Source organism: Vulpes vulpes, chromosome 3 (genome assembly GCF_048418805.1).
Source record: "Vulpes vulpes isolate BD-2025 chromosome 3, VulVul3, whole genome shotgun sequence".
NCBI classification, from domain to species: Eukaryota; Metazoa; Chordata; class Mammalia; order Carnivora; family Canidae; genus Vulpes; species Vulpes vulpes.
This window is the reverse complement of record NC_132782.1, coordinates 24,406,606-24,421,962: the sequence shown is the minus strand read 5'-3', so window position 1 is coordinate 24,421,962 and position 15,357 is coordinate 24,406,606.

The following is a 15,357-nucleotide window of genomic DNA, read 5'->3' as shown; positions in this document are numbered from 1 at the left end:
ACTTCAATGTAATGCATTTGAGTAGAAGAATGTTACAAATGTCATGAGTGCAGTGGGTGGAGGATGGGCCTCATCAGGGAATCACAAATTCAAATACCAAGAGGGAGCTGGCTAGGTATTAAACAGGAACTACTAACGCATGCTGGGAGGAAAAATAAAGAGCAGAAGGAGCAGTGGACCTGTGGAAAACTGGGGAAGCCACCTGCCACTGAGCTGTGGGACACTCAGTGTGGGACACCGTTGCCTTGTGAGGCTGCAGACCCAAAGGAGATCTTCAGGTGTTTCAGGACACACTGGAAATCTGGCTTTTTAAAAAAATTTAATTTATTTTTTATTTTTTTGGAAATCTGGCTTTTGACATGAAATCTACCAATAATTAAAATGTCTTTACTAGTTTTCTTATTATATCAAAAATTATGAGGTGTAAAACTGTATGTTCCAAGGAAACTTAACCTATTGTTTTAATTTTAGCACTTTAAATGGGTCGTTACAAATGGTTTCTATCATTGCATCCTGCATTTCAATGTCTAAAGCCTTTTATATTGGTATCTATCATGGATTGCTATTATGAAAACATCTTAAGAGTAAATATCTCATTTGCTGCAATTTGTATTAATATTAAGGGAGCAGTTAGGGCAACATCTTTGTGTTAAACCTGGTATACGATGGCCAACGTTTTTGGGGGGAGTCACTTATAAAAGCGCCAATTTTCTTGCAGAATATATTGCTTTTACCATATATTCAGACAGATAATGGTATGTTTTATTGTTCAAATTTACTTCAAAAAGGTATGTTTTTCTCTTCTGAAGTGACTGTAACTTTCTTGAGAAAAAGCATCAAGTCTTAATGTTTCCTTTTTCTGTCCTCAGTACTACTGACCATAGGTTGGATCACACACCAAGTGCTCCAAAATGGTTGGATCACAAAGATTTCCTTACTACCAGGCCTTGTATCAAATAGTAAAACTGAAGATATTCCTGGTCAAAAAGGGGTAAGTTGGGATACGTCCTACCCTTGAAGGACTTAGAATGGGCTGCCACAAGCTCCTAAGCTCTCGGTGGGCCTTTCCCTTTGGAGTTTCCAGCACCATTAATATTTCCCCAGGAGTCTCTCCAACAGACAGTGACTGATATTATACAGGCACTGTTTTGAATTTCAAAATGAAATTTAAAAAAACCAATCAGACACACTTTCCCTGTGTTCCTGGCATTTTATATAACTGTGACCTTGGGAAGGCTTTGCATTGTAGGGCAGCTTAGATGTGACTTATCAACACACAGAGGAGGCAAATGGCCCATACTCATCCCTTTGTTTCATCTCAAGTAGATAGATGTTCTGGCATCAGTTAGGGTCTACAATGCCTATAGTGGGGTCCTATGGCAGAAGAGGGGTTTCTACAAATCAGGAAGAGTAACTGAAAACATGGCAGGGGGCATCTGATAACATAGAGAAGAAATAATAAATCCCCAGGTGTCTTCAACTTTCCACTTACCCATCAGACTGATATTTTAAGCTGTGAAAATAATCTTGTATTTAAAGAACATAAAATTACCAGAATATAGACAATTTTATACTAGAGAGAAAACCACACACACACACACACACACACACACACACACAAAGGGGTCTTTTGCTCGTCAAATACAATGAAAAAATTTAAAGAACCACCCATAGGACTTTGACGATCAAACGGATAAAGATCAGCACAACTGGCCTGTAAAGAAACTTCATCAAAAAACTGCATTTAAGAATGTTTAGTTCCACACAAAGAGTTTGAGAATCAAAACCCAGTTTCAGAAATGCCCGTATGCCAGGAGTTAAAAGGTGTTAAGCTGTTAAAGTTAACACTGTTGATGGGCATCATGCCCCGGGCAAAGGTCCACACTGTTCAAGTCAGCGAGGTTTTCACTTCGCTGTTTCCTGAATGGGTTGAGTCATTCTGCTTTCCATCCCAGGAAACTTTATTTCTTTGCCTCTGTCAATTCCCTCCACACGTTGTGCATTCCTTTCCCTACTGTTGCTCCAAATGTGACCCATTCCTTTCTTCCTTATCCACTAATGCGGTATCTGTTATTTGAGCTTCACGAATGCTTTTTTTTTTTCATAGAATGAAAAGAAAAGACAAAAAAAAATCCATGTCCTACTGGGTATATCAGCTTCAAAAATCAGTTCTTAGGACACAAGCTGCATTGGGAATGGCTGACCAGAATTGTGGGCATGACAGTATGTAAACTTCAATACCAGAACAGTCTTCTCAGATCCTGAAATGTCACAGAGCAGCACAAAGAAGAGAGACGTGCTCTCTGCTATTTCATGTCACCTTTAGTCCTAAAAAAAAAAAAAAAAAATTAAAGGTACCAAACAATAGACAATTTCTCTCAAAATGTAGTTCCCTTGCTGACTTTGAGTGTTAGATCCAAGTCTAGTGAAAGCACTAACAACAGTGTTACTTGAGCTTTTTCTCCCCCCAATCTGCAGCAAAAAAGAAAGTAAAATTTCTTATTTACTGGATGGCTGGACCAGCCTGTTAACTGGTGACTGACTTCTGCTCTTGCTTCGCCCATCCCTCCAGTTTATTCTTCAAGAGCTGCCAGAGTGAGTCTTCAAAACACCGCAGATGGTGATCCACCCCATCCACTCAAAACTGCAATGGCTCTTCCTTTCAATCGGGATGAAAGCCCAAGTTCTACACCATTTCCTCATGCACGCATCTCCCTTACTGTGCTGACCTCCTCTACACCCTCCCCTGCCCTGCCTCTACTCCCACTGCAACAGTCTCTTCGCTGTCCTTTGGATACACTCAGCACATCTGGCACTAGGGTGTCCGCCCTAGCCGATCCCTCTGCCAGGACCACTTCCCCACAGACATCACTGCCTTCAAGAATGCCTCAAATACCAACATCTCAAAAAGACCTGCCTCCACCACCCTATAAAAGATGAAAAGTCTTGCTCTCCACCACTTCCAACTCCTTTCGTCCTGATCTTTCATTTGTCCATATTATGTATTATGTCTCTGTGTACGGTCTGCTTACAGTGGAAGTTGATGAAAGCAGGAATATTTGTTTTATTCAGCCATTTAACTCAACTACCTGAAATAGTGCCTGGCATATGCACAGTAGACACTCAATTAAACTTGTTGAATATATTAATTAATGGTAAATTGGTTTATCCTTTTTCTTTGAAAAGAATAAAGATATTATCCTGAAAAGAAAAAAAAAACCTCATGTTGTTAACAAAGTAAATGTAATCCACAATCACTGAATAATCAAAAACTGTTAATTTGGGGTAATTCAAACTCTTTAGGCACCTGTTTTTGTTTTTTTTTTACCCCCTAAAAGAGCCACGGAAGACCTTAGATACCCATCCAGCATAAAGGTAAGCTGGAAAGTACCAGTTGAATCTGAATTAGCAAATGAATCGAGAATTTAGAGAGCATTTTTAAAATTGTCTTCATGTGGAAAACAGGCCCATCTTTTCTCTCACACTAGTTGCCCACCCTCAGCTGCAAAAACACAGGAACCAGAATGTTGCCTCAGGCATCAAAATTTTCTCCTGGTGAAATATCAGAAAGGGAGACAGAACATGAGACTCCTAACTCTGGGAAACGAACTAGGGGTGGTGGAAGGGGAGGTGGTCGGGGGGTGGGGGTGACTGGGTGGCAGGCACTGAGGGGGCACTTGATGGGATGAGCACTGGGTGTTATTCTATATGTTGGCAAATTGAACACCAATAAAAAATAAATTTATAAAACAAATTAAAAAATTAAAAAAAAATTTTCTCCTGGTATTTGGTGCATGATGTTAGTTGGTCAAACTCTTCCCTGGATCTTGAGCTTTTCCTTGCAATTTGCTCTAGGCTGGGACCTGGGCCCCAAGTCCCCCACTCATACTTTCTAGTCTTCTAGTGACGTTTTCTAGCCCTAATCTCCCTGTTTTCTGGGTCTTTCGATTATGCACACTCCTGCCCTCAACTTCGTCCCTGAGCCTTGGCTGATTTTCCAAATACTAACCTATGTGATAGAAACAGCCATGTGTCACCCAGATCTCCTTTCTCAAAAATACTTGTTGGCCAGCTGTGGTAAATATGGTCAGCAGACTAAGTGCCAGCTCCATCAGGGACTGCCTCACCTTCAAATTGCCATCTGCCCCATAGTCACACCCTTCCTTGAGGCAGCAGGCACCCCATGGTGGCCCACGCATGGTGGCCCAATGATGGACACTCTCAGGAGCCACTCTTGCTCCAGAGCTCCCTGCAAATTGACCGTGGCAGAGCGAGGCATGTCTCACAGTCCAGTCTCTCCCTATGCCCAACCCTGCTTCCACCTCTTTCATTCATAGCTATCGATGTCTAGTAAACATCCTGTATCCCCAATAACCATCACACTGTCTGCTTCTGGAGAGCCCAACTGGCAACAATGTCTAATACTCTGAATTAATATAAAAGTCAAAACTGACAAAATTGAAGAGGTAGGAAGTGAAGCAGAATACACATGAGCAACACTCAGGGAGCAACGTATGATGACATACGAGCCTTTACTGTTGAAGCAATGTTGATAATGCTAATGAGTCCTCACTGTACTGTTTTTAACACCAGCTTATAATGTAGGAAAGCTACTTTGCTTTCTTAAAACTTTGAGCCAAAACTCTCTTCTAACTCACCCTCTGGAAAATTCTCTTTCATTTTAGGTTGATGATTCTTTTGTGAGATTAGATAGATAGATAGATAGATAGATAGATAGATAGATAGATAGAATCAATTCTGAGATAATTAGAACATAGCTTACATTCCAAATGAGGATCTAGGAGAACAAAACTTAATATATCATAGAATTCATAAGAATTTCATCCTGCTGATTACCTATTAACAACCCTCGCTTGTTAGAAATTCACTTTCAATTACATATCTTTCAGTTTTAAAATAATTTTAGGATAGAGTGGATCTTTTTTATCTCTACGATACAGTGAATTTACTGGTAATATTTCTGCTGCTGGTTGGTGCCATCTTGTATTGGCTGGAATCACTGATCCCCTACATTATTGTGATATTTCCCTATATTATTGGAGATAAAAACTATCTTTGATCCAATGCACCTAATGTCTAGGAAAGACCTTCGCCAGACTGGAAACCATGCAAAGGAACTGTCTTGTCTTTGCCTGAGGGTGAATATAGTTAGTATTTTCCAAACTCCCTCTAGTCACCACGCAATCCTTTTGAGTGGCGATTTCTGTGCCAAGCCCATTCGGCTTGGCCCCTTATGAGTGGTTCTGAATTCCAAAGGCTGCTTGTTTGAAAATTCATGAGCTTCTCAATGATGCGGTTCCTTTTTTGGCTGCCCCACTGCTCAGTTAGTTCAGACAACAAGCTGCTTAGGGATGGATAATTTTTCCATTTAGCTGCCAAAACCTACAGGGGGGGTTGGTATTTTACTGCTATTGTGGAATTTTCAGAAGTTTGGAAAACAGAGGATTTTATTTTTTGTTTTGTTTTGATATAGGACATTTTGACAATGGCTTTGGCAGTGATACAAAAATCTCCATGCCTGTAAACCAGAATAACATTTTCAGCCATCTGGTTTGCATGTAGCACCCTCTGAGTCGGATAGATATAAAAACAGTTAGCAATTAAGAGGTTTAAAATGGCTTTCCCATTAGTTTCTGAACTGTACTAACCCAAGATAAAGATACATCAGGCAGAGAAGGGGTTGCTGATTCTTTGTCAGCACACTTCTCTTTATGATAAAAATCGTCTGACACTTCCATTACTACTTAATTTTTCAATCTCCCTTCACTATCTTCACAACTGCTCACGGATTTCTGGACTCAAAATTTTCTTTTGTCCTAAATATAACATCCCCAATCATAACAAACTACAAAACCCATTAAAAGATCCACTATATGCCCTGTTATGTTGATTATTCTCCTTCTCAATATGACTGAGGCTTCATACCAAAGGACAGAGGAAAACTCTCAGAACAGCATAATGTGAGTCACTATCTTTTAATTTTAAATTTCAAGGCTTAGTCGTTATATGATAAACAGTAGATATTTTATCAGGATAGTATTAATAAAACACAGAAGAAAGTTTTGATCCTTGAAACTGAAAAGACATAGGTCTTCTGTACCAGGAATTGTACCTTTTGACCTCTTTTAAAAACTATTCAAAGATATCTATTATAATAATTTACAAATATATGAATAGCGCTACCAACTTGGAGTCTTGTCAATTTCCACTACAATAATAAGAGACCAAAGTTATCTGATGCTCTAAAAACAAATTTTGAGAGGTTGGGCTGAAATAAAAGAGTAAAACGAGGTAGAATTTGAGAAGAGTTGTCTAATTTCCCCCATCCAGCTTGTTCTTCAGAATCCTATCCTGCCTGTCCAAGAAACATGATCTGCTAGTAACCTGAAGAAGAGGCTTTATGCTGTCACTTATTTTGCACATTTTACAGAGAACAACATATTTTTATCCAAGGCTTTCAGAGATTTCTCACTTAGTTGTCAAGTTCAGAAAACCCAGAGCTGGAAGAGATCAGACAGGAATTTTCCCAAACAAATTAGCATGTTGAAGGAGGATGATGTAAATGGCAGCATGAATTTCCCCTTGCTTGAGCACGTTTTGCAGCACAGCTAAGACATTAACAAGTGATGGCCTCATGCACTTGGGCTAGTGATTTACGAAGTTGCTTCCTGATTTAATAGAGTGCTAGAAAGGATTGTTGTTATACCAACTAAAAGAATCATAAAATGGTAATGAATGTTATGAAACTTCATGAATATTTCATCTAAAGATAGGCTGTCAGATTTATCTTGAGGTTAAAGAGCACACGGGGCATAAATCAGGCCCAAGGTGGAGTTGCTTGAGGTTCATAGTTGGTGAGAACTGTTTACATGTTAGGCAAGGCTATCTGTGGGTGTTTATTACTTTAGTCACATGTTAGACCCTAGTTAAGATAAAGAAAAAACTTCAGTTTTCAAATAAATCATTTAAAAAAGGATCAGCAAGGATTTCTGGGAAGTATTAAAGGTATTTTTTTGAACCCAAATTGGCTTTACTATAATTTTCTCATTGAATGTATTAACTATTCAAAACTATAATCAATATTCAATAAAAAGGTGCAATAAAATGGAATAAGGAGCATAAACTCATTCTTTAGTTGTGAACTGCACATATAACCATCATTTTTTTAAATCTTTAATATATCATCAGTTTCAAGGCAATTTCTCAGTTGAAATATTTATAGTTAGTTTAAAATTCATTACTTATTTTGTTATGTATATTTTATTTCCTCCAACCGAACCCCCCGAAATTATGCTTCCCTAGTCTCCACTAAAAACACAGAAGTGAAATTTAGTTCAGTGATTATGAACTTTAGTTGTAGCTCTATAGCTAGCTGAGAGCAATCCCTTTAATTCCTTTAAATTAGGTTTTTCTCCTTTCCTATGTTTTTTAAAGTATAACAAATATTATTTAAAGATAAAGATAACCTTTCTGATTTTTTTTTTTATTTACCTGGCAGTGGAAACTGAAACCTAACAGGTCATTTATTCATTTGATCAGTCACCCAGCATAATTTTGAGTACTTACTATGTGCCATGTACCTTGCTAGGTGAATGGGATAAAATGATGGATGAATAAAAGTCCCTACCGGTAGAATGTTTTACTGCAAGTGTGGTACCCACAAGGAAATAAGCAATTATAAAAAGTGTGATGGCTGACATAATTGGGGCTATTATGAGGGCACATGGAAGGGGTATATTTTCTCAAATCTGGGGATCAAAGATGGAACTTGGAGAAAAAAGATCTCAGGTCAGACCTATTGGGATGAATGAAGTTAGGATGAAGTAAGGTGTAGGTCAGGAAAAAAGAAAATCACATGATCTATTACAGGAGGTAATGAAAACTTGTGATGGTTGAAGTGCACTGAATGTATACTTTTGGGAGTAGGATGAGAAGGCAGTAAGGGGTGAAGAGGAGAGCATAGACCATGCTTATAAATGCTGCAAGAGGTTTGAATTCCACCTCAGGGCAATGGATTTCGTTGAAGGGGTTTCAGGAGTGTAGCGATATCATTAGATTCTCATTTCGTCTTGTTCAAAGTTACATTTCTTGTTAGGTCTTTTTTTTTTAAGATTTTATTTATTTGTTCATAGAGACAGAGAGAGAGAGAGAGAGAGAGAGAGAGAAAGAGAGAGAGAGGCAGAGACACAGGCAGAGGGACAAGCAGGCTCCATGCAGGGAGCCTGATGTGGGACTCGATCCCCGGTCCCCAGGATCACACCCCGGGCTGCAGGTGGCACCAAACCGCTGCACCACCAGGGCTGCCCTCTTATTAGGTCTTGAAGAATACTTTATACTTCTACTCTTCATATTAAAATTAAAATCAAGAATTTGATCAGATGTTTTGAGTCAGTGATTGATGGGTTTTGAAAGTAATTTTATAAAGGGGGGGGAGAGTAAAATCATTTATGTAAAAAATGCTGAACATCACCCAGTTCTTTCTTAAGTGGTGGAAAAGAGGGTGATCAAATAAACACACCTCCCTAAAAATAAAGTCAGACTGGGTTATTTACCCTGAAGAACTTCCTGATAAGAAGTAATAGTTCCAAAGTTATATAATGCAATCTCTTTATGAAGCTCTTAAAAATAAAAATTATCCTTCATTTTAAAGAGGAAAAAGGTAGCTTCTATATTACATTCTAAAGAAATCATTCCCTAAGGTTTATTTCTGTATTTCCACATCTTCATCCTGCTCAATACCTTAAAAAAATGTAGTACTAAAATAATAACTAATAGTTATTTTAAAAATACAATATACCAGTCTCTGAGTATTTTACATATACCAGCTAATTAAAACTCCTGTTTTACATGTATTAGCTTATTTAATTCTCACTCAGAGAATATGTTAAATATTATTAGACATTTTTTAAAGATGAAGGAATTAGATCAGAGAGTCAACAAAGTTGCATAAGTCATATGGTCAGTAAGTTGCAGAGCTAGGATCTGAACCCAGGGAATCAGGCTCTTAACCACAATCCGTGTCAGTCATGACATACTACTTAGCAACATAGTTTACACAGTTTTGATAGTAATAATCAGAAGGAACATAAACGAAAATTGCCATCACAGAAAAAAAAAGCCGCTCCTGTCTATCCTTAAATACTGTTTTATGTGTGTGTATGCAGGAGTTCATATTCAGAGAAAGAAAAAAATCCCATTTCGTTCTCCGCAAGGTAAGTGTACTTTTGCAGATTTGACACGCAGAGCAGGGTATTCGTACATCGATTATTGATGAATGAAATTTGACTGTGTTTTTGCGTCGATGCTTATGTACAGTAAATGCACTGAATCCATGGTATTGCTTATAAGGGAATAAATAATTTTTAAGACTTCCCTTTGCAGAATATATCATACTGAACTGTCTGTCACATTGCCCTAAGCTGAGTTATAATGTTATTACCTAATAGATGTCACATCCTTCATTCAAAATGAAAATTGTGTTTTTAATTTCCAAAGAAAAACACCCTACGTGTTTAAGCTGATGTATAGGGCATAATACCAAAGCATCCCCAACACAAAGAGTCATTTGTTCAATTTTCTGACCTGCTCCAGCCTAAAGAATAAGGAGACCATAGGATGACAAAAGGTTTCCAGCAGAAACGGATTTACAGTCAGAATCAGTTTCCTATGTTTTCATTCATTTTGAATGAATACAAAGAATAATCTCTTGCTGCTAATACAAATGCAGCAAACTGAGCCATTAAATTGACAGTGTGATCTATCCCACTTCACACTGCTTTATAAGCAAAATGTATCATTCTCGGGAGCTTTCTCCTGGTTAAATAATTGTAAGAAATATATCTCTTGCCATTACTTTTATTGATAAAACACAGCATGTCATCTTAATTCATTCTTCCACTGCTCTATTTTATCATCTTCTACCGAGTGATTGGGATTCTGATCACCCTGCGTTTGCTCTCAGATTGAAAGCCTCTATCTACTCATCTGTTATTCTTCACGAAGAAAAGCTCTGGTGTAACATCTGTTTTCTAACTGAATCTTCACTAGAGACTCAGATGCCAGCAAGCAATAACCTTGGGGTTCCCTTAGAAATCCTCCAGGGTCCCTGCTATGTCAGGGCTTGAAGCTAACAGAATTAATGGACGAAGTGTTGTTATTTGATTTTCATTTCTGAATTTGATTTGGAGTACACAAGCTTGGTGGAGTAATGATAATGTTTTACCGATCTCTGAAGCAAGTCATCACTTGATGAGAGGTTTAGAAGGCTGGAAGCTTTAGCTGCATATCTTAAACTTCATCCTTTCCCTTTTCTTCTGCTGACATTCAACTAACTACGCATCTTATTTCAATATCAGAATGCAGCATGCATTTGTGTTGTCCCAATCAGGCATTTTCATGGAATTTCCCACTTAAAAAAAAAAAATTTCTAGAGATGATGTGAGGGGGGAGAGAGGAAGGAGGAAGGGCAGAGGGAGAGAGAGAATCTTAAAAGCAGGTTCCATGGACAACATGGAACCCAACACAGGGCTTGATCTCACGACTCTGAGATCACAACCTGCGTCAAAATCACCAGTTGGTTGCTTAACCGACTGAATCGCCCAGGTGTCTCTGAAATTTTCCACTTCTAATAGCAAATGGAGTTTTACAGTTTTAGTCTGAAACTGGCATCAGTTGGAATTTTTTTTTTTTGTATTTCCTCATGGAATTTGCTGAAAATTCATTTATCCACTTAGTTCAAATTATTGAGGAAAGTAATGGACTTAAATCAGAAGCAGATTTTAGCCATGACACATGTCAAAAGAAATACATAACCTTAAAAATTTGTGGATATCGATTATCTTTATAATTAGTCTTAAACTACGCTAAAAGCTAAACTGTATACTTTAAACTGACGTGTGTGTATACTGACATGCAAACACTCATACATAAACACTCACAGGTGCCATGTGTATACAGTACATTAATAGAATTATTTATTAGCTTTCTTTTTTCTCAGCTTTACTGAAGTAAAATTGACAAACAACTTGTAAGATATTTAAAGTATGTATCATGATGATTTCAAATACATATACATTGTCAAAGGATTCCTCCCACCTCGCTAATTAACACATCCATCACCTCACATATTTATTTTTATTTATTTTTTTTTAGTGAGAACATTTACGTTCGATTCTTTTAGCAAATTTCAATTACACAAAATGGAATTTTAGGTCAATATTAGAAGCAATGTGTCACCTACTGTTTAATTATCCATTACTATAAAATCCACTCAAACTGAGCAATTTAAAGCAAAAACTTATTATTTTTTACAAGTGTCTCAGTTGACTGGACACAGTTGGAAAATTCTTTGTATGGCATAGGCTGGGGTCACTCACTCAACGCATTCAGCTGGAGACTGAGCTTGACTGGAAGGTCCCAGAAAGCTTTACTCATATGTTTGGCACTCTGGTGCTCTTCTATGTGGCCATGCCACATAGCTAGCTTGAACTTCCTCACAGCATGGTAATCTCAAGACAGTCAGATTCTTTTTTTTTTTTTTTTGAGTATAGTTGACAATGCTACATTAGTTTCAGGTGTACAACATATTGATTACCATGTAGGTATAGTTACCATCTGTCACCCTGAAAATTTATTACAGTGTGACTGACTATATTCCCTAGGCTATACTTTTCATCCCTGTGACTTAATTTATTATGTAACTGGAATTCTGTACCTCTTGATCCCTTTCATCTCTTTTGCCCATCTCCCTACCCCTCTCTCTTCTGGTAACCACCAGTTCTCTGTATTTATGAATCTGTTTCTGTTTTGTTTGCTTTTTGTTTGGCTTTTTTCTTTTTTCTTTTTTTTAGATTCCACTTATAAGTAAAATCATATGTGATTTGACTTTCTCTGACTGACTTATACCACTTATCTTGATATCCTCTAGGTCCATCCATGTAGTCCCGGATGGCAAGATTTCATTCATAATTTTTTATAATATGATATATATTATTTACAGATATGTGTGTATCATATGTATATATATACACACACACCTCTCACATATTCTTTATCCATTCATCTATCAATGGATATGTAGGTTGCTTCCATAAATTGGCTATTGTAAATAATGCTGCAATAAACACGAGTGTGCATTTATCTTTTCAAATTACTGTTTTCATTTTCTTTGGGTAAATCCCCAGCAGTGGAATTACTGGATCATATGGTATTTCTATGTTTAATTTTTTGAGGAACCTCCCTACTGTCTTTCACAGTGGCTACACCAACTTCTATTTCTACCAACAGTGCACAAGGGTTCCTTTTTCACCACCACCTTGCCAAACATTTGCTATTTCTTGTCCTTTTGATAATAGCCATTCTGACTAGTGTGAGGTGATATCCCATTGTGGTTTTGATTTGCATTTCCTTGATGATTAGTAATAATGAGCATCTTTTCATGTGTCTGCTGGAAAAAAAAAATCTACTCAGATCCTCTGCCCATTTGTTAATCAGATCGGTTTTTTTGGTGTTGAGTTATATGAATTCTTTGTATGTTTTGAATATTAATGTCCTACTGGAAATATCATTACAAATATCTTCTCTCACTCAGTAGGCTGTCCTTTCATATTGTTGATGGTTTCCTTTGCTATGAAAAACTTTTTAGTTTGATGTAGTGCTGATAGTTTATATTTGCTTTTGTTTCCCTTGCTTGAGGAGACATATTTTTAAAAATGTTAAGGCTAATGTCTAAGAGATTACTGCTCATTTTTTTTTTTTTAGGAGTTTTATGGTCTTAGGTCCCATATTTAGGTTTTTAATCCATTTTGAGTTTATTTTTGTGTATGGTATAAGAAAGTCGTCCAGTTTCATTCTTTTGCATGGAGCTGCCCAGTTTTCCCAGTACCATTTTTTTGAAGAGACTCTTTTTCCTGTATATTCTTTGCCTCTTTTGTCATAAATTGATTTCTATATAAATGTGGATTTCTTTCTTGACTTTCTATTTTATTTAATTGATCTATGTGTTTATTTTTATGCCATTATCATAGTGTTTGATAGCTATAGCTTGTAGTATAATTTGAAATCTGGGATTGTGATACTTTAAGGTTTTTTTAAAAAAATAAATAAACTAACTTAATTTATTTGAGAGAGTGTATGTGTGGGCAAAGTGGGGGGGTAAAGGGAGGGAAACTCAAGCAGACGCCCCACTAATGCTGAAGCCTGACAAAGTGCTTAATCTCATGATCATGATCTGTATGGAAATTACCACTGGGATGGACACTTAACCAACTGAGCCACCCAGGTGCCCCATACTTCCAGCTTTATTCTTTCTCAAGATTGATTTGGCTATTCAGGGTCTTTTGTGGTCCCATACAAATTTTAGAATTTTTTTCTAATACAATTGGTATTTTGATAGAGATTATACTGAATCTATAGATTATTTTGGGTACTATGACATTTTAACAATATTAATTCTTCTAATCCATGGGCATGGTATTATCTTCCATCTGTTTGTCATCTTCAATTTTTTTCATCAGTGTCCTACAGTTTTCAGAGTATAAGTCTTTCATGTCCTCCATTACATTTATTCCTAAGTATTTTACTCTTTTTGATGCAATTATAAATGGATTGTTTTCTTAATATCTTAAAGAGATATCTGCTACTTCATTATTAGTGTACGGAGATGTACAGATTTCTGCATATTAATTCCGTATACTAATAATTCTGTATATAATTTCTGTATATTAATTTAGAATCCTACAACTTTACTGAATTCGTTTATCAGCTCTAACAGTTTTTTGTGGCCTTTAGGGTTTTCTTTATGTAGTATCATGTCATCTGTAAATAGCGACATCCCAATTTGGATGCCTTTTATTTTTCTTCTCTGGTTGCCATGGCTAGGATTTTCAATACTATGGTGAATAAAAATGGTGAGGGATGCCCAGGTGGCTCAGCAGTTGAGTGCCTGCCTTTGGCCCAGAGGTGATCCTGGAGTCCCAGGATCAAGTCCCACATTGGGCTCCCTGCATGGAGCCTGCTTCTCTCTCTGCCTGTGTCTCTGCCTCTCTCTCTGTGTGTGTCTCTCATGAATAAATAAAATCTTTTAAAAATAAATAAATAAATAAATAAATAAATAAATAAATAAATAATAAATAAATAAGCTGAAAGTGGACACTCTTCTCTTGATCTTAGAGGAAAAGCTTTTAGCTGTTCAAGACTGAGTATGCAAGCTCTGGGTTTTTCATATATGGTCTTTATTATGTTGAGGAATGTTTCTTCTGAATTGACTTTGTTGACTTTTTATCATGAATGGTGCTGAATTTTGTCAAATGCTTTTCCTGCATCTACTGAGATGATCAAAAGGTTATCCTTAATTTTATTAATTGGTGTATCATGTTGAATAATTTGCAGATATTAAACCATCTGTGCATTCCTGGCATAAATCCCGCTTGATTGTGGTACATGATGCATGCTGAATTCAGTATGTTGAATTCAGTTTGTTAATATTTTGTTAAGGATTTTTACATCTATGTCCATCAGGGATACCAACCTGTATTTTTCCTTCTTTCTTTCTTTTTTTTTTTTAATAGCATCTTTGTCTGGTTTTGGTATCAGGGTAATGCTGGTCTTGTAGAATGAATTTGGAAATTTTCCTTCCTCTTCTATTTCTTGGAAGACTTTGAGAAGGATAGATATTAACTCTTCTTTAAATGTTTGATGGGATTCCCCTGGAAAGCCATCTGGTCCTAGAATTTTGCTTATTAATAGATTTTTTGGGTTTTTTAAATTACTAATTCAATTTAATTGCTAGTAATCTAAGTCTGTTCAATTTTCTATTTCTTCCTGATTCAGCTTTGGGAGGCTTATGTTTCTAGGAATTTATATCTATTTCTTCTAGGTTGTCCATTTCTGGCATATAATCTTTCTTAGTAGTCTCTTATAATCCTTTGTATTTCTACAGTGTCAGTTGTTACTTTTTCTCTTTCTTCTCTGATTTTATATGATTCCTCTCTTTTTTTTTTTTTCATGATAAGTCTGGCTAAAGGTTCATCAATTATGTTTATTTTTTTTTCATCATCATCTCCTCCATCTGCTGCCCCTCTAGTTACCCCTCTAGTACCTCCAAGCAAGTTCATCCTGCATCTAGTGGCCAACACCAGGATGGAGAACAAGAACAAAGATGAGGCACCTTTACCCCACTCAGGGGGTACCAGGCTGGCGTGCAGGTCACTCAAGCTTGGATCATGCCCTTCCTCCTCCTCAAACTTAGGTACACCCTATGCAGTTATACTCCAACCTCTGGGCATACAATTGAGTACAAGAGAAGGAATCCATTGTCCGGAGACCAGGGGAGGATCT